Source organism: Castor canadensis, chromosome 9 (assembly GCF_047511655.1).
Source record: "Castor canadensis chromosome 9, mCasCan1.hap1v2, whole genome shotgun sequence".
NCBI classification, from domain to species: Eukaryota; Metazoa; Chordata; class Mammalia; order Rodentia; family Castoridae; genus Castor; species Castor canadensis.
In genome coordinates, this window is record NC_133394.1 from 35,202,601 (window position 1) to 35,222,239 (window position 19,639).

Below are 19,639 nucleotides of genomic sequence, written 5' to 3' on the forward strand. Positions count from 1 at the left end.
TAGAGGTGCACTCTTCAGATTGACCTTCTAATGAGAACCTACTGGAAAGAGTATGTGAGCTGATGGCTCCAGATCTCCCCTTTTGGAGTCCACTTCAGCACTCACAGTGAGGTCAAACCCTCCCCAGAGAAGCTCCCAGCTAATAACTGAGCAGAGTGTGGGTATTAGAGTTGGGCCCAATACAACATCATACTAAATGGGGAAAAATTAAACCATTTCCTCTAAAATCAGGGATGAGATAAGGGTGCTCACTCTCTCCACTCTTATTCAACAGTCTTGAAATTCCTTTCAGAGTAAAAAGGCAGAAAGAAGAGATAAAAGTAATTCAAATAGAAAAGGAAGAAGTCAAATTACCCTATTTTCACATGACATGACTTATACCTAAAAGACCCTAAAAATGCCACCAAAAAACTCCTAAACACTATAAACACCTTTAGCAATGAAGCAGGATACAAAATTAATATGTAAAAACCATTAACCCTTTTCTATACCAACAATGAACAGACTGAGAAAGAATTTAGGAAAACAATTCCATTTACAAAAGCCTCAAAAAAAAAAAAACCTAAGCATAAATTAACAAAGGAAGTGAAAGACCTCTACAAAAAAAAAACTATTAAGATTCTAAATAAAGACACTGAAGAACACATCAGCAGATGAAATATCTCCCATGCTCATGGATTGTCCAAATTAATATCATGAAAATGGCTATACTACCAAAAGCAATCTACATGATCGATGCAATCCCCATCAAAATTCCAAAGACATTCCTCACTGAGATTGAATATTCAAACCTAAAGTTCATATGGAAGCACAAAAGACTGAAGAGCCAAAGCAATACTAACACTGGTGGTATCACAATATTTGACTTCAAACTATACTACAGAACCACAGCAACAAAAATAGCATGCTACTGGCACAAAAACAAACACAAAGACCAATGGTAGAGAAGACCCAGATATGAACCTATGCAGCTACAGTCACCAGATTTTTGACAAAGGAACCAAAAATGATTGAGAAAAGTCAGCCTCTTCAACAATTTGTTTCTGCAAAAACTGGACATCTGAGGCTAGACACATGTCTTTCACTCTGTACAAATATCAATTATAATGGTTTAAAGACCTTAGTATAAGACCTGAAACCAGATATCTGCATGTAGAAGACTGAAACAAGACACATATCTTTCACTCTGTACAAATATCAATTAAAAATAGATATATGACCTGAAACTTTGAAACTACTGCAGAAAAGAGTAGGGATTACTCTGGATCATATGGCAATAGACAATAACTTCCTAAACAGAACTCTAACATCTCAGCATTTAAGGGAAAGGACTGAAAAATAGGACTAAATGAAACTAAGAACTTCTGCACAACAAAGGAAATGGTCACCAGACTGAAGAGGTAGTTCACAGAATGGGAGAAAATCTTTGCCAGCTATACATCCAACAAGGGATTAATAACCAAAATCTACAGGAAGCTCAAGAAACTAAAGTTCTTAAGAGTCAATGGCCCAATGAAGAAATGGGCAAATAAACTGAACAGAAATTTTCCAAAGGAATAAATACAAATGGCCCAAAAAAACCCATGAAGGAATGTTCAACATCCCTTGCCATAAAGGAAATGCAAATCAAAACTATGTTAAGATTCCACCTCACTTCTGTCACAATGGCTCTCATCAAGAACATAAACAACAACAAATGTTGGTGAGGAGATGGAGAAAAAGGAACCTTCATACACTGTTGGTGTGAATGTAAATTAGTATAACCACTATGGAAAACAATATGGAAGTTTTTCAAAAATCTAAAAATAGACCTACAATATGACCCAGCAATACTACTTCTAGGCATATATCCAAAGAAATACGAGTCAGGTTACTATAAAGACATTTGCACATCCATGTTTGTTGCAGCATTATTCACAATAGCTGAGACATGGAAACAGCACAGATGTCATACAATTGACAAATGAATTAAGAAATGTGGTACATATATACAATTGAATATTATTCAGCCATAAAGAGGAATGAAATTTTGTTGTTTACAGGTAAAAGGGTGGAACTGAAGAACATAATGTTAAGTGAAATAAGCCAGGTTCAGAAAGACAAAGTTTGCATGTTTTCTTTCAAATATGGAAGATAGATTCCAATACAAATAGAGTCATTATCATGTGTACACATATATATGTAGAAAATGTTCCCAAAAGTGAGACTGTTAGAGGGGACTAAGGGAGGGAGAAAAGAAAGAAGTAATGATAGGGAGTGAATAATATTGAAGTACATCACAACTGTGTGGGAACAAGAAACAATGAAATGCACTGAAAACTTCTGAAAAATACAGGGTAGGGGAAAAGGATAAGGAAGAATAATACAGGGAGGTTGACTGACAAAGTCCAGTATATTTACAGGTAAAATACTATGGCAAACCCCACTGAACAATGAACATACTTAAACAGTGAAGGACAAGAATGCAATACAGGTCATGTTAAGGAGAGAGTAATAGAGAAAGGGGGAAAGTAAGTGAATGGAATATGTTTGAGATATTTCTATACATGTATGAAAATGGGAAATTGAAACTGTCAAAGTCAATTCAAAAAAGGGAGTGGAAGAACAAGGAGATTATTTGAGGAGACAAACCAAACTGGAGTACAATATATATCTATATATGGAAATATCACAATGAAACCCTATGAACAACTATTGTGTACTAATAAAAACATTTGTGTTTTGTTTTGTTTTGTTTTAAATTCAGGTTAGATGGCTAGGCTCATGCTCACAGAAACAACAGAAGAGAGAGGAAAATGGATCTGGCACAGTAGCTCACACCTATAATTCAGCTATCTGTGAGTCAGTGATGGAAGGATAGATATTTAAAGCCAGCCTGGACAAATATTAGTGAGACCCTCTCTCAAAGAACCAGCTGGTCATGTTAGTGTATGTTTGCAATTCCAAGCTATGGAGAAGCAGAAGTAGAGGCATGGCTCAAGTAGTATGGAGTTTGCCTTATAAAAAATTAACTAATTAATTTAACTTCTATATTTTGTGGTTTTCAGTACCCACAGGTAAGCACACTTATAGATGTTAATTTGATCTAAATAACCCTGGCTTCGGAGGTTGGTTATACCCAAATGCTTATAATTCATTTGACCATATTCTTTTCTTATTGTTTATAAATTTATTCATATGTGTATACATTGTTTGGATCACCTTTAACCTCTGCCCACCCCTGCTCCCCTCCCCCTCCTTACCTCCTTTACTTCCAGGCAGAACGTGCTCTGCTCTCTTGTTCTCCAATTTTGCTGAAGAGAAAACATAAGAGGTAATAAAGAAGGACATAGTGTTTTTGCTAGCTTGAGATAAAGACAGCTACGCATAGAGATTTCTAGATTGCTTCCATGCATATGTGTATTACAACATTGGTTCATCTCTACCTGAACTCTTCACTACTTCCCAGTCACCTTCCAATAGTGGCCTCTGTCAGTTTAAGATTACTTTATTCACTCCTCAGCAGTGGGCACATCAACCACTTTCAAGTTTTAGGTTTCCTTCCCTTTCCCTATTCCTCCTGTACATGTTCTCCCCTTAGCATGTGACCCACATCCAATAATATTACTGTTATTTGTTTTAGATCTATGATACACGTATGAGGGAGGACATACAATATTTGGCTGGCTAACTTCACTTAAGATGATGCTATCCAGTTTCATCCATTTATTTGCAAATGACAAAATTTCCTTCTTCTTTGTGGTTGAGTAAAATTCCATTGTGTATAAATACCACATTTTCTTAATCCATTCATCAGTAGTGGGGCATTTTGGCTATTTCCATAGCTTGGTTATTGTGAATACTGATGCAATAAACATGGCTGTGCAGGTGCCTTGCCTTTGGAATAACCTGAGTCACATTCCTTTGGAATAACCTGAGTCACATTCCTTTGGGTATATCCCTAGCAGTGGGATTGCTGGATCATATGGCAGATCTATAGTTACTTAGCTTCCATATTGTTTTCCAAAGTGGTTGTACTAGCTTACATTCCCACCAGCAGGGTATGAGGGTTCCGTTTTCCCCATATCCTTGCTAAAATTTGTTGGTGGTGTTTTTGAAGATAGCTATTCTAACAGGAGTGAGGTGGAATCTTAGTGTGGTTTTGATTTGCATTTCCTTTATGGACAGGAATGATGAGCATTGTTTTCATGTACTTTTTGGCCATTTGTATTTCTTCTTTTGAAAAATTTCTGTTTAGTTCAGTTGCCCACTTTTTTATTGATTCATTGATTTTTAGGGAGTTTAGTTTGTTGAGCTCACTATATATTCTGGTTATTAGTCCTTTTTCTGATTTATAGGCAGCAAATATTTTCTTCCATTCTAAACTTTTAGAGACCATTTCTTCTGTTATGCAGAAGCTTTTTAATTTTATGTCATCCCACTATCCATCCTTTCTCTTAGTTGCTAGGCTACAGACTTCTACTGAGGAAGTCTTTGCCTATACTATTGCTTCCAAAGTATTCCTGGCTCTTTCATGTACTAACTTCAGAGTTTCAGTTCTGATATTACAGTCCTTAATCCACTTTGAGTTCATACAAGTACAGGGTGATAGGCATGGATCTAGTTTCAGTTTTCTGCAGGCAGATAGCCATTTTTCCAAGCAACATTTGTTGAAAAGGCTGTCTATTCTCCATCATGTTTTGGGTGACTTTGGCAAAAAAAATAAGGTGACCATAGATGTGCAGATTCATATCCAGATCCTCTATTCTGTTCCACTGGTCTTCATATCTGTTTGTGCCAGTACCATGCTGTTTTTATTGCTATGGCTCTACAGTATAGTTTGAAGTTGGGTATTGTGATAACTCCAGCATTTCTCTTTTTGCTGAGTATTGTCTTGGCTATTCCCATCTCTTTTGTTTCCAAATGAAATTTAGGGTACATTTTTCAATCTCTGTGATGAATGTCATTGGGATTTTCATGGGAATTTTGTTGAACATGTAGATTGCTTTTGGTAGTATAGCAATTTTTACTATGTTGATTCTACCAATCCATGAGCATGGGAGAACTTTCCACCTTCTGTAGTCTTCCTCAAGCTCTTTTTTCAGTGGTTTGTAGTTCTCTCTGTAGAGATCATTCACATCCTTTGGTAAGTTTACTCCTAGGTATTTGAATTTTTTGAGGCTATTGTCAATGGAATTGTTTTCCTATATTCTTTTTCAATTTGTTCATTATTGGTGTGGAGAAAGGCTACTGATTTTTGTAAACTAATTTTAGATAACATCTGCATTAAGACTTCCACTGTTATGAATTTGATCTTGGAAAGGCCTTGTGGAGGCAATTGCATTCTTTAGCAATTATTTGTCAAGCATCAACTAACTCCAGGTTTTCCCACATTACTCACCATTTAAAACATGGATAATGGTTCTAAATTATCTACTTCACTCACTTCCATGTAAACTTGCATTCTCTTTGCAGACAGAAAATGGAACTATCTAGTATAATCAACCCTTATTATGTGGGGATGCTGAGGAAGAATTTTCATTACAGAACAAAGTAGGAGGAGAGAGAGAAGGGAAGTGCCTGCCCCAACATGAGTGCCTCCTGCATTTAGGAGTACACATGATGCCCACTCAGGGAGGACACCACCCACAGATCAGTCCACAGTACCTGGATAGCTGTGATTAATCAAGGAACAGGAGCAGTGAGTGTAGCACTCACTGTACGACTGCTCAGATTGCCCATCAAAAGACACAGACTGAGGCCAAAGGAACAGAAATATGAGGCTCATTTTAGTTTTAAAATCCACTTGTAACCCACTAGTAGAAATGAGAGTTTGTTTTTTAAAGCCTACAGTGCCTCTAATTGCCAATCTGTTCAGAGACTCACTTCCTGTACAAAGTAACAAAAATGGATGTAAGATCAACCTCTGAAATACAGAATAAGAAATACAAATTGTCCAGGAATGGAGGGCAGGAAATGAAAGGAGAATGATGGAGGGGGTCATTCAATTGTGATATAATGTAAGAACTTTGGGTAAATGTCACAATGTACCCCCAGGACAACAATAATAAAAAAGATAAACAAAAGAAACACAAATTGCTTCTTTTGAATTTATTTGCAAATCCACATTTAAAATTGGACAGAAGGGAACAGAACACTCATTACCCTTTACAGAAGAGAAAAGATGTCAAATTGGTATGAGAAATCCCAATCTTCTTGACTCTAAAGGAGGAATTTTGTCACTGGTGATAAATCAGAAACCTAAAGGAAATTAATAGAAGACAAAGATGAGAAGGGGGAAAGAGGGGAAGGAAAAGGAAGGAAGGGAGGGAGGGAGAGAGGATGAGAAGAAGGGAGGGAAGAAGGAAGGAAGACAAAATTTATTGTACAGGTTGTTTATATAATATTTCATACAGTATTTGCAACAGAACTGTAAAATAATCCTGCTTTCCTGAAATAAAGACCAACAGGGATCAAGTAACTTTCCCAAACACAAACATAAGTTATGGCAGATTGGAAAGAATTAAAATAATTGAAAAGCAGTAATTTTGAAAGATGGGGGTAACAAAAAATTTCTTGTAAGCTTAGCAATAAATATGAGGTTGGTATGTTTTAATATTAATTTCTATAGTCCATTATACTGACAAGTTTGGTTAATAAACAGTTCACACATGAAAAGATACAATTACCCTCCATGAAAGACCTTCAAAAGGCTTCTCAAGTGAAATTTCTGACATTTTCCCCTGGCAAGATAAACCTCACTAAGCTGAGTAAAGGAGTCACTACCAACTGGGATTCCATTTAAACTCGTTTTCTTGATCCAAAAGAACTTTCTGCAAGGGGAAAGGTAGTTGGAATATGAGATTATACTTCAAGGAAGGAACCAGTGTTTTTTTATTTCCAGGATCTTTGCTATGAGATAAACTGATAAGTCTTTTTCCATCTTCAAATATGAGTGAGGAAATTTGCTGGCATCAAAGTTAATGTGAAGGAGTTTAGGAAATACTCTGCACATTGAATGTTCTCCAGTCTGGAACCCAGGTAAATATCTCTCTGAAGACAGTAAAATGGCTAGCTTGTATTGAAAGAGTTGGCCAGTGTAAAGCTGCTTTTCTCAAACTTTCTTGAGATAGGGATCTACAGGTGGATTAGGGTGTAAGACTCAGAGATACTATCTGAGTCTTGAATTAAGAACTAAGTTTACTAAAGAAAGAAGCAGTGGTAGAAGTCACAAATTTTGCTGACATAAATCTTTAGGTGTGTCATGTTCCCAGAGTTCACAGACACAGGAACAAATTTCCTGAGCTTCAGATCAAGCTAAATTAGAGACATCCTGAGACAAGAAGCTGGCACAATAGATTTGCTAAAATTCAGAGGGGCATTCTGAATAATGTGCCCTCAAACTTAACCTAGAGCTCACAAGCACCCAGTTCTCTATTTCAAAATACTGTGTTTTTGAATAGCTAGAAAAGTCTGCTATCCATAACCAAAGTCTGAGGAGATATCCATTTCAATAAATAATATCAACAATTTAATAGTTTGTTAGGATAAAATTTTATTCTTTGCCTATTCATCACTAAATCTCATCAGTACTATTTTCAAAATATGTTCTAAGTCATATTTTTAGAAGAGAAAAGACATTCTTTTTAGCAATGATTCAGAACACGTGAGTATCCACAAAAAGATGCAAGTCAATCCTTACTTCATACCACATACAAAATTACCACTGGGTAAACCACAGACCTAAATATAAAAGCTAAAACTACAAAATTTCTAGAAGAAAACATGAGAATAAACATTTATTTTGGGTTAATCATAGATTTTTTTAGGATGTAATAAATAAAAAATAGAAAAGAAAAACATTCATGAATTGGATTTCATCAAAAATCAAAACTTCTCTTTAAAAGGCACTACTAAAAAGTTAAAAGGTAAGCTTCAGCCTGAGTGGAAGAAAATATTTACAAAATAAGAGATCCATGTCCAAACACTAAAGAAGAAAACATAGAAAAATAGTCAAATAATAACATATTTGTAAAATATGATGAAAGCTGTACAAACATAATACATAGAAATAAAAACATTAAAAATATAGTATACATAAATAATATGAAGTTCTGTTTATCTAGAAATTAGTAAAAGAAAAACCAATATTAACCAACATGAAAATGGTAAGACCAAATAGTTATAAAAGTTATCAGTCTGTCCAATAACCTTCAAAAAAGACATTAAATTGGCTCAAAATAAAACCAAAAATAAATATTGCATACTGAATTTCTCACTGTAAAAAAGCTAAAAGTAAAAATAGAAAAAGGAACAAAAAATTAAAAATAAAATGTCTGTCAAAGAAAACAAAACTCGACCAGATCCAAGATGAGGATGGAGACACAGCCACAAACCTCATGAGCTCCTGAACCAGAGACCCTGCTGAGAAGCTAGAGACACCCCTGGCTGAGGTAAAGCACCAGGGAGAGCCAAAAATACAGCACTCCAAACCCCTTAGATCATGGAAGACTTCTCCATGCCATGATCCAATAAAAGAACAGCCAACCTGCCAAATCCCCACCCCGTAGGCCTGCAGAACCACTGCTCCATTCTGCCTGGCTCTCTGCACCTCAGGCTGCACCAGGCCACAGCCCTGTGCCGGACCCACTCACAGCAGGATCCCTGCCTCTCAGGTTGTGCCGGATCCATGCACCACAGGGACCCATACACCACCGGGATACCAGCCCCTCAGCCAAACCAGCCACCAGCCCCAAACTGGACCCACACCACACCGGGATACCCATCCCACAGCCATGCCACCTGATCCTCAACCACTGGAATCCCCAGCCCCTGGACATGCCAGACCCCAGCCCAGAGCTTGTCCCACAGCTCACCAGGATACCTGTCTCCCCCCAAGCCCACCACCCTTCAGGCCCTGCTGAGCTTCAGCTACACATGGGATGACTGGACCCCCACCCTTGGACTCTCTGCCCATCAGGCCCTGCTGGGCTCCAGCTCCATCTGGTACAACTGGAGCCCCACTCCACTGGGACAGGCACCAGCCTGGTGTGAGACAGCTGCATCCACCAGCCCATCAGGAACCCTGCCCCTCGGGTAGAGCCAGCCTCAGCTCTACAGATTTCCCAGATAACTGCTCCACCAGGCTACCACTTGGGCTGCCACTAGAGGGCTCCAAGCATGCTTAAGAGACACACACATCTGGACTGGACACTAAAGAACTAAAAACAACTGAGCCTGCAATCCTATTGTTCCAGAACTGGTGATTTTTTTTTTCCTTTTTATTTTCTTTTTCTCCCTTCTTTAGGAATTTGGCAGCCTTATTTGCTGTTTGATCACCCACCATCTCTCCCATTTTTTTTTCTTTTTCTCCTCTCTTCTCTCTTCCTTTTATCCTTCCTTCTCTTTCTCTTTTTTATCCTTCTCTCACAATTTTGTTAGTATTAATACTGTAACCCAGGTAATAGTAAATTATACATAGTCCAGGGACAGAAATGATACCTAGTGGAAATATGGGAAGAAGAAAAAGGGTGGAAACCATTTCTCTCCCCAAAAATAAAGTAGTACATAATTTAGAGCAAAATAAAGAAAATGGATATCCAGATCCAGATAAACTACACCAAGGAACCCGACAAAGACCACAAGAACACCCTGAAAGAAGAAATTCTGCAAGTAATCAATGAGAATTTCATAGAGATGCTACTAGACATGGTCAACCAAAACATACAGGAGGCACTCAAGAAATTCCAAGACAACAAAAGTAAAGAATATGAAAAAAAAAAGAAACAAATAAATGAAATCATAGGAGCCCTAAACAAACACAAAACTGAAACAAAGACCACCATAAACAAAGAGATAAATGAATTAAGGGCAAAAATTGACAATATTAAAGAAGAAGTAACCCATGATATGGAAAACCTCAAAAAAAAAAAAAAAAGGAAACAAAAATACAAAACAAAATGGAAGGCCATTCCAGCAGAAGAGAACAAACAGAAGACAGAATCTCAGAACTTGAAGACAAAATGGCAATTAAGGGAAAAACTGAAGAACTATTACATAAACAACTCAAGACCTGTGAAAAGAAAATGCAAGAACTCACTGACTCCATCAAAAGACCAAATCTGAAAATCATGAGCATTGAAGAAGGAGAAGAGATGCAAGCAAAAGGAATGCGTAATATATTCAACAAAATAATAACAGAAAATTTCTCAAATCTAGAGTAAACTATGCCCATTCAGGTACAGGAAGCCTCCAGAACACCAAACAGACCCGACCAAAACAGAACTACCCCACGATATATTATCATTAAGACAACAAGTACAGAGATTAGAGAAAGAATATTGAAGGATGTAAGAGAGAAAAAACAAATAACATACAAAGGTAAACCCATCAAAATCACAGCAGACTTCTCAACAGAAACATTAAAAGCAAGAAGAGCATGGGGTGCGATCTCCAAGTACTGAATGAAAATAACTTCAATCCTAGGATACTTTACTCAGCAAAACTATCATTCAAAATAGATGGAACAATAAAAGTCTTCCACAATAAGCAGAAATTAAAACAATATATGACCATCAAGCCACCACTATAGAAGATTCTCCAAGGAATTCTGCACACAGATAATGAAAGCAAACAAAACCATGAAAGGGCAGGCAATACCAAACACAGAAGAAATGGCAAGAAAGTAAAGAATAACATTGATCCAGCTACACACAATCAAATCCTTAATCAACAAAGACAACTACATGACAGGGATCACCACGTACTTATCAATAATAGCACTGAATGTTAATGGACTAAATTTCTCAATCAAAAGACACTGACTGGCAAACTGGATTAGAAAGGAAGATCCAACAATCTGCTGCCTACAGGAGACCCACTTCATTGGCAGAAATAAGAACTGGCTGAAAGTGAAAAGCTGGAGGAAGATTCACCAAGCCAATGGTCCCCAAAAACATGCAGGGGTAGCAGTACTTATCTGGGACAAAATTGACTTCAAACATACACTGATCAAACAAGATAAAGAAGGATACTCCATACTAATAAAAGGGGAAATACACCAAAAGTCTTTTTAAAATCATGCTGTCAAGTTGTAAATTTATAAAGGGGAAATAAAATGAAAGATGATTAAGCCAACTACAGAAAAATTAAAAGTGAAATTTTTTATAAATAAAATTAAACTACAGATAACAAAGTTTTAAAAATTTATTTGCTGCATATGATAGAGAGTTTTTAATCTCTTTAAAATATTGATACTGTCTCATAAATTTAATATGAAATGGGTAGAATATCAATAAAATATATTGAAACATTGTCAAGAATTTAGTATGTAATGAAATTACATAGATAACACATTTAACAAGAAGAGAAGGCCAACATATAGTAAAAGGTTAAAATAATGGAAGATCTCAAAGTCAGAAGCTTCATAAAATTTTTGACCTTAAAAATACACATTTAGGTATGGGGGCATGACTCCAATGGAAGAGTCTTGCCCAAAAAGTGTGAGGGCCTAGATTCAATCCTTACCACTGCAAAAAATAAGTAAATAAATAAAAAATAGATATACACTTAAATTTCCAGAAAATATATGCAAATACATTAGCCAGTGATATGTTAGTACAGATTATGGGCATTTTATCCTTATTCATTTCATGTGTACATATTTCTGGGTATAGATCCCATAACAACCCTTTGCAGGAAAACTGCCCACTAAGCAAAAAAAGAAGTGGGCTATTAAACAAATAAAAAATAAATACCTATAAGTTTCAACTACCAAAGTTTGGGGTTTATTTGTTCTAGCAAATTATATTACATCATGAATGCACTACAGATATTTGTAACTATGTTAAAAGCAAGCATATCCATTGAAATATAATTTATAATAGTGAAACCTCAGAAATTATCTTAATATTGTGAAAAATTTAGTAAACAAATGAACTGGCCTCTAATTGATGTATTAATATTGAAAAGTATGTCTGAAAGATAATATAAAACATTAAATTATTAAATATAATAAATAATTGTAAAAACTAACATAATAAAAGCCTTACTATGTTCAGTTAAGATTTTAAAGGCAATTCCAGTTGAGTGCCTTCATATAATACACTTCAGATCTCCCAAATCATTAATTTCCCCTGATTCATATTCTGCAAACTATGGAACTATATAATAGAGATAAATTATGAATTCTAAACATAGCACCACCAACACATCAATCTTCTCCCTCATTTATCTATTGTAGAGAGCTTTGATAAAAACATTAAATGCACATGAACTATAATAACAGACTTTACCAGTGACTGAAGAATGTTATTTGCAAATTGCTTAAAATATAGGCTTTAGATATGGAAAGTAAGAACTTGTTCCATACATCATGCGCTCTGTATGTTGAAATTGAAAGAGAAGGCTGAGGCCACTAATTTGCCCATCTGATTCAGAAAGCAAACACATCAGTTAAAAACAACTTTATCTGCCAACAGTGAGTGTTTGCCAATTCAGTATAAATATATAACCACCCTAGTAATGTGCTTTTTTTTTGAGCAACAGTCTCCCTAAACTAACTTCCCAGAGAAAAAATGATAGCAAAAGCTAGTGAAAGCAGTTACCCAACTGTGGGTGTAGTAAGTCAGATAGTATTTATTTCGGGCTGAGTGGGTCATAGTTACATTTAGAAGACAACAATGTCAGTTCTCCATAAATTTTATAAGGTTCATAAGTGCCAAACATTGCTCATCTGTATGTTACTCTCTCATAGGCAGTGGATGTTTAAGTTACCCTTGCACTACCCAACCTTGCCTCATCTCTGGTAACATCTTATTGGACCAAGCTACCATCTGACTCCTGGCTAATCAGAACAGAGTTGGATTCTCTTTAGACCCTGGAGTACTAGAAAGTCAGTCCTTGGCCTACTTCAAGTTCTATTAACATAGGAATCTTACTTTAATTTAGTATGTGTTTAAGCTATTCTGAAAAAAATTGTTGCAGTTCAGTCAATAAGGTTATGATAAATAACATCACCATGGAAAAAACCACAGAAATCTTGGTTCAGCTGTCACTGATTCAACAATGTAACTCAAAGACTGTTCTATGTACTGAGGATACAGAGGACAATCAGATAGAGACCTGCATTTTCTAATTGTTGCATATAAAGAGCTTGGAATTACCACTACCAAGTAAAAAGCCAAACACACATACATCAATAGCAGAGTACACAAGACAAACCATTGCTCCCCAAATTGGAGAGACAGACAGGCAAATAAGGCAGTTGCTGCTTATTGGAACAAAGACTCAAGAGCAGAAACTGCCATGGGAACCAGTGTGGAGGTGGAAAACCTGGACTGATGACAATGAGCTGGAGACTCATTGTGGACAATTCTGAGAGTTAAAACCTCTGAGGACACTCAGTCACAGGGTACTCCCGCTCTTTTGTGTGTTTTACCTCCAGAGCTCCATGAGATTCCCTTAATAAATGTCAGACAGAATTCCTCCTTGTGATTTCTGCAGAGGAAAGAAGAAAACAAACTTTTTTTTGATGTGTGTCAGAGGACTCCATTCTTTTTAACAATGTCTGTCTTCTGGAGAAACTAGTTAGCAAATGCCTAACCTATAGTGGTATTATCAAAACTTAACTGATCTGGAGGAAGGGAAACACCTAACTCCTGTCAGTGCTAGCAGCTCTCCATAAGAGAAGGAAAATATCCAACTCTAACACACACTCACCACTCTCTTCTACCTAAAAGAAGATAAAAAAGTAACACTTGTGAACTTTACACTCCAAATAAGAACTAATCAGAAGACTATGTGCTTCTTCTCTCACATACCTTACCAGTATATTACTAAAGCTATTTACAACAGTTTCTTTTACCTGGTGCATCATGTGTAGCTATCAAGCAAAACTGAAAAAATACACACACACACACACACACACACACACACACACACAATTTGATGATACAGAGTAAGCATCAAAGCAGATGCAGCAGAGATGTTGGAGTTATCATACCAGAAATTAAAGCAGTGATGATTAATATGACAATGATTCTAATGGATAAAGTAGACAGTATGCATGGGCAATATAAGCAGGATATGGAAAGCTTAAGATTTTCCACAAAGTGAGATACAAGAAATCATAGAAATGAAGAAAGCTTTTGATGGACTTACCAGTAAACTTGGTACTGCTGAGCTTGAGGCTATATTAATAGAAACTTCAAAAACTAAAAAGCAAAGAGAACAAAAATTGAAAAATACAGAAGAGAATATTCAATAACTGTGTGATAACTACAAAGGTGTAACATATGTGTAATGAACATATAAGAAGAGAGAAAGGAATAGAAGAAATATATAAAACAATTATGATTTAGAATTTCAATAAATTAATGTCAGACACCAAATAATAGAGCCTGAATTGTAGAGAACACCAAGCAATATAAATGCCCAAGAGAACTATAATTAGGCATGTCAGATATATGAGAAATAATGAAAGAAGCTAAAGGAGGAAAACACTTTACCATAGAGAAGCAAAGATAAAAATCCTATCCAACTTCTCCTCAGACAAACAAGAAGAAAGTGGAATAAAACATTTAAAGTGCTGAGAGAACAAAACCACCAAACTAGAATTATCTACCCCATGACATTATCCTTCAAAAAATGAAAGGGAAATAAGAGAGATTTTCAGACAAGCAAAAGTTGAGGGAGTGTGTCAGTAGACCTGCCTTGCAAAAAATGTTAAAAGAAGTTCTCTGGAGAGAAGGAAAATAGTATAGATCAGAAAACTGAATCTATAGAAAGAAAAGAAAAGCCAATTTTGTGATTCGAATTTGGTTAAAGAGTGGTAGTCACCTGCAGAAGAAATGACCAGACCCCGAGAGATATTACAGAATATAATATAGAATTATAGAATAATTCTATTTTGTTATATTATATTATAGAATATAATATAGAATAATTCACTATCTGGATTCTGGTATGTAACAAAAACTTATCATATGAAGAAGAACTTTCCCAATAATTAGATGGGTTACTTTTCATAACAGTGAAAAGTATACTCTACCATGAATCCAAGCATGTTCCCTCTACTGATTTTTACATTCTGTTCCCTCTTTGATCTTGCTGTCTGCCATTGCAAACTGTCCTTATAAGCCAACTGTCACCTTTTGAAGCATGAGGATCATTTATCACTACAGTAGCTGAAGATCTTCATGGAACTGAACTAATTCCATCAAAAATATATAATTTACCAAAAATTTAAAACAGAAAAAAACCTAGACTTCAGTTCAATTAAAAACTAAGGTAATAATTTGTAATGTTCCCAAACCAGGAAGCAACATATTCAAAGGGATTCACTGGTGAATTCTATCAAATATTAAGAGAATTATAACAATTCTCCACAATCTTTCATAGGATAGAAGCAGAAGAAATGTTGGTAAACATTCTATGAAACCAGTATTACCCTAATATCAAGACCAGACAAAGATACAAGAAAAGAAAGCTACAGAACAATATCAATAACACACAGTTGCAAAAATTCTCAGCATTTTGAATCTGACATTATATATATATATATATATACCATAATCAAGTTGGACTTATCCCAGGTATGCAAGGCTGATTCAACGTTCAAAAATCAATTGTTCTATGCATCAATAATCAAAAAAGAGAAGTTACATGTCATATCAACATATGAAGAAAATGCATTTAACAAAATCCAAAACATATTTATGATTTTTTTTTAAAAACTTTCAGTATACTAAGGATAGAAGGGAACTTCTTCAATTTGGTGAAGAACATTTCCCCCAAAGTTTATATCTAACATATTCAATGGTAAAAAAACTCAAAGTGTTTCAACTAAGGAAGAAAACATAGAGATCCTCACCTTTGCTTTTCAATATTCTACTGGAAGTAGAAGTCAATTCAACAGAGGGGAAGAAAATAAAATATATTCAGATTGTTGAAAAAGAAATAAAACTGTCTCTATTTTTTTTGCAAGTGATATAATCATTTCTATAAAAAATCCAAATAAATCAATGACAACTCCTATAACTAATAAATGATTATAACACAAGTACAGGGTACAAAGTTAATATATAAAAGCCAATTGCTTTTCTCTATACCAGAAACAAGCAGGTGGAATTTGAAATTAAAAACACTAGACTACAGGGGGATCAAGATGGTGACTAGGGTACGGAAGCAGAAAGCTTAAGCTCAGTGACTCCAAAAACCTCCCTGAGATGTTGGATCCACACTTGTGTAATTCTGACTGCTTTTAGCCAAATAATAACTGCCATCACACTAGGTGCAGGAAAATAATCCAGAGACTGTCTCTCGAATCAGCCTTTAATTGAACCTAACAGCTGTGACCCATGGCACAGCCAGAAAGGCAGGTCTGGCCCAGGGAAACCCTGGGAGAGGGTTTCTCTCTCCCTTTTTTTTTTTTTTCCTTCTCTTCTCCTTCCTCCACCAAGTGGAAATAGAGCATCAACCAGAATCAAACTCTGTGACATCCTGAACCCCTAGCCTGTGGAAAGCCTCTCCATGCCACACTATGCTGAGAAAAGTTGGCACCATTTCTGCCCGCCATTGCCACCAGCTCCAAACCTGCCTGTGTGTCAATTAACAGAATGAGTAGGTGAGCATTATGCACCACATTGGACTCCCTATCCACCTCAAAGAACATAAGGCAGCACAGCCCCTGGGCAGTCTGATCCACCCCAACAAAACTGAAAAACAAACAGCAAACTATACTCAAACATGGACAGCAGAGGGGGTGGGTAGAACACTGAACCTGCCCCAGAGAAAGGGGGCAGTGTAAAGAACTAAACTCTCAATGTCAAACTCTCATTGAGCAAACACAGGAAAGTTAGCAAAAGTTGAAAGCAGAGGTGGGGCGGCAAGTCACCTCCCAGAGCAGGGAAGGTAGTGGATCACAGAAATTTTCTCCTGAGCCAGAGAACAGCATTCAAAACCAAACCACCCCACAAAACTGAAAAACAAAAAATGAACTGTAATCAAATATGGGCAGCGGAGGGGGTGGGTGGAATGCTGAATCCCAGAGAAAGGGGGCTTGGCAAAGAACTAAACTCTGAGCCCCAAACTCTCAGTGAACAAACACAGCAATAAGCCACCTCCCAAAGCAAGGGAGGTAGTGGCTCTCAGAGCTGATTTTCTGAACCAGAGGGCAGCACTCAAAACCAAACTGCCCCACCTCGCTTGGGGGAGGAGCTGACCAAACAGCTGGAGCTGCAAGATAACAAAACTGTCAGCTGGGGAAACCACCCTGAATGATCTGGCAAACCTTCCTCACCTCACAGTTTTAATTAAGCTGGTGGACAGAAGAATGAAACACTACTCACAAGCCAGTTACCTGGTGAGACCACATCAGAGCTTCTGCTTACATGCCAATACTGTACTGGATGCCAGAGGAATAACTCTGGAACTTAAACTAAGACTGAAAACTGAAAACACTGAAATCCTATTGTTACTGAATCTGGTGGGGGTTTTTTATTGGTTTTTTTTTTTTTAACTATTGTAGGGTTTTTTTAAATTTTTATTTTTATTCCTACTTTGTTTTTTCTTTCTGTACTATCAACTTCACCATCACTATCTTCTCATGACTATTCTCACCCCATTCACTCTCCCTTCTCCTGTGCTACAATCCATTGTTATCCTTCTCATCCACTCTCTCCCCCTGCCTTCACCTCTCCCTCCCATCCTCCTCCAACCTCTTACCACAGTATACCTCACAGCTTACTGACTAACCTATTATAACAACTTTATACAACCCCCAACCCTATGCAATCCCTGACACAAGCACCCTACACTACAACAATAAAAATACACCCAAATACACACAAGGTACACAAAACCCAGCAGTCCCCATATTGCTTCCCCAGCTCATCCACCCTATATCCTGCCTCACTTTTTAGTGTCACCCTAACCGATTTCCCAAATTTCTATAGCTAGTCTAGCAAGCATTAGCCCTACCCCCCCAACTCCCACTGTTTATAGATAATATCATCAAGGGGTCTTCTATATAATATATAAACACCTGGCTAGACATTGAACTTGTGAATTAGTTATTGCTAAATTACACCTCCAGGCCAGGAACAGAAAGAGCACACTAACATAGCTAACAACCAAGATAGTAACAACACAAAAATTAAGTAAAAGGAAAGAAAACAGGTTACTAAAACCACCAGCTAGCCTATCAAGAACATAGTTGCACATCACCAAGTGGAGTAATGGCAACAAGAAGATGGGATGGAAACCACTCTCCTCAAAAAAAATAATTCAATACAGGGTTCAGAGGGAAATGAAAAAAAATGGATACCCAGTTCCTGACTCTAAGAAAACAATGATAAATGACACTAAGGAACCCAATGATGCCCACAAACATTACCTGAAAGAAGAAATCTTGCAAGAAATCACTGAGAATGTCATGGAGAACATATGAGAGACACGGTTAACCAAAATGTACAGGATGCACTCAAGAAATTTCAAAACACCAAAAATAAAGAACATGAGAAGACACAGAAACAAATAAATGAATGCAGAGATGTCCTAAACAAACACCAAAGTGGCAAAAAGAACAATTTAAAAAGACAGATAAATGAATTAAAGATGAAAATGAAAAATATAAAAGATGAGGTGAAAAAAGATATGGAAAACCTCAGAAAAAAGAATCAGAGACAAAAAACACAGCAGAAGGGTATTCCAGCAGACTAGAACAAGTGGAAGACAGAATCTCAGAACTCAAAGATAAAATAGAAATTAAAGAAAAAAACTGAAGAAATGTTAGTCAAACAATGCAAGAACTGTGAAAGGAATACGCAAGAACTCACCAACTGCATCAAAAGACCAAACCTGAGAATCATGAGTTTTAAAGGAATTCGTGATATATTCAGTAAAATAATAACAGAAAAATTTTGAAATCTCAAGAAAGTTTTGCCCATTCAGGTCCAGGAACCTCCAGGACACCAAACACATTGACCAAAATAGACCCTTTCGAAGGTGTATTATCATTAATACAACAAGCACAAAGAACAGAGAAGGAATAATGAAGGCTATAAGAGAGAAAACACAAATAATGTATAAAGGCAAGCCCATACAAATAACAGCAGATTTCTCAATAGAAACCTTAAAAGCAAGAAGGTCAGAGGGTGAGATATTCTGCACACTGAATGAGAATAATTTCAGCCCTAGGATACTCTACCCAGCAAAATTATCATTCAAAATTAATGAAGCAATAAAAATCTTCCAAGGGAAACTAGAACAATATATGACCACCAAGCCAGCACTGCAGAAGATTCTACAAGGAATTCTGCACACAGAAGATGAAAGCAAACAAAACCATGGAGGATGGGAAGTACCAAACCACAGGATAAGAAAAAACAAGTAATCAGAGAGCAGCATGGATTTGGCTGCACCAATCAAATTCTTAAACAAGAAAAGCAACTAAATGGCAGGAATCACCACATACCTATCAATATTAACACTGAATGTCAATGGACTCAACTACCCCATCAAAAGACACCATTTGGCAAACTGTATTAAAAAGGAAGATCTGACAATCCTTGTTTACAAGAGTCCTATCTTATTCACAGAAATAAACCCTGGCTTAGTGTGAAAGGCTGAAAGAAGATTTACAAGCCAATGGCTCTCCAAA

The 19,639-nt window shown here is 36.5% G+C and overlaps 1 long non-coding RNA gene across 1 annotated transcript in view; it reads right to left on the bottom strand.

Moving 5' to 3' along the window:
* LOC141410727 (uncharacterized) overlaps window positions 1-19,639 on the bottom strand; it is a 134,471-nt gene that overhangs the window by 2,695 nt on the left and 112,137 nt on the right. Inside the window, exons 3-5 of the long non-coding RNA XR_012435517.1 lie at window positions 14,140-14,192; window positions 13,418-13,476; window positions 3,243-3,293 (exon numbers count right to left, since the gene is read on the bottom strand). This is a non-coding gene — a long non-coding RNA (uncharacterized lncRNA). The remainder of the gene's footprint in view (window positions 1-3,242; window positions 3,294-13,417; window positions 13,477-14,139; window positions 14,193-19,639) is intronic.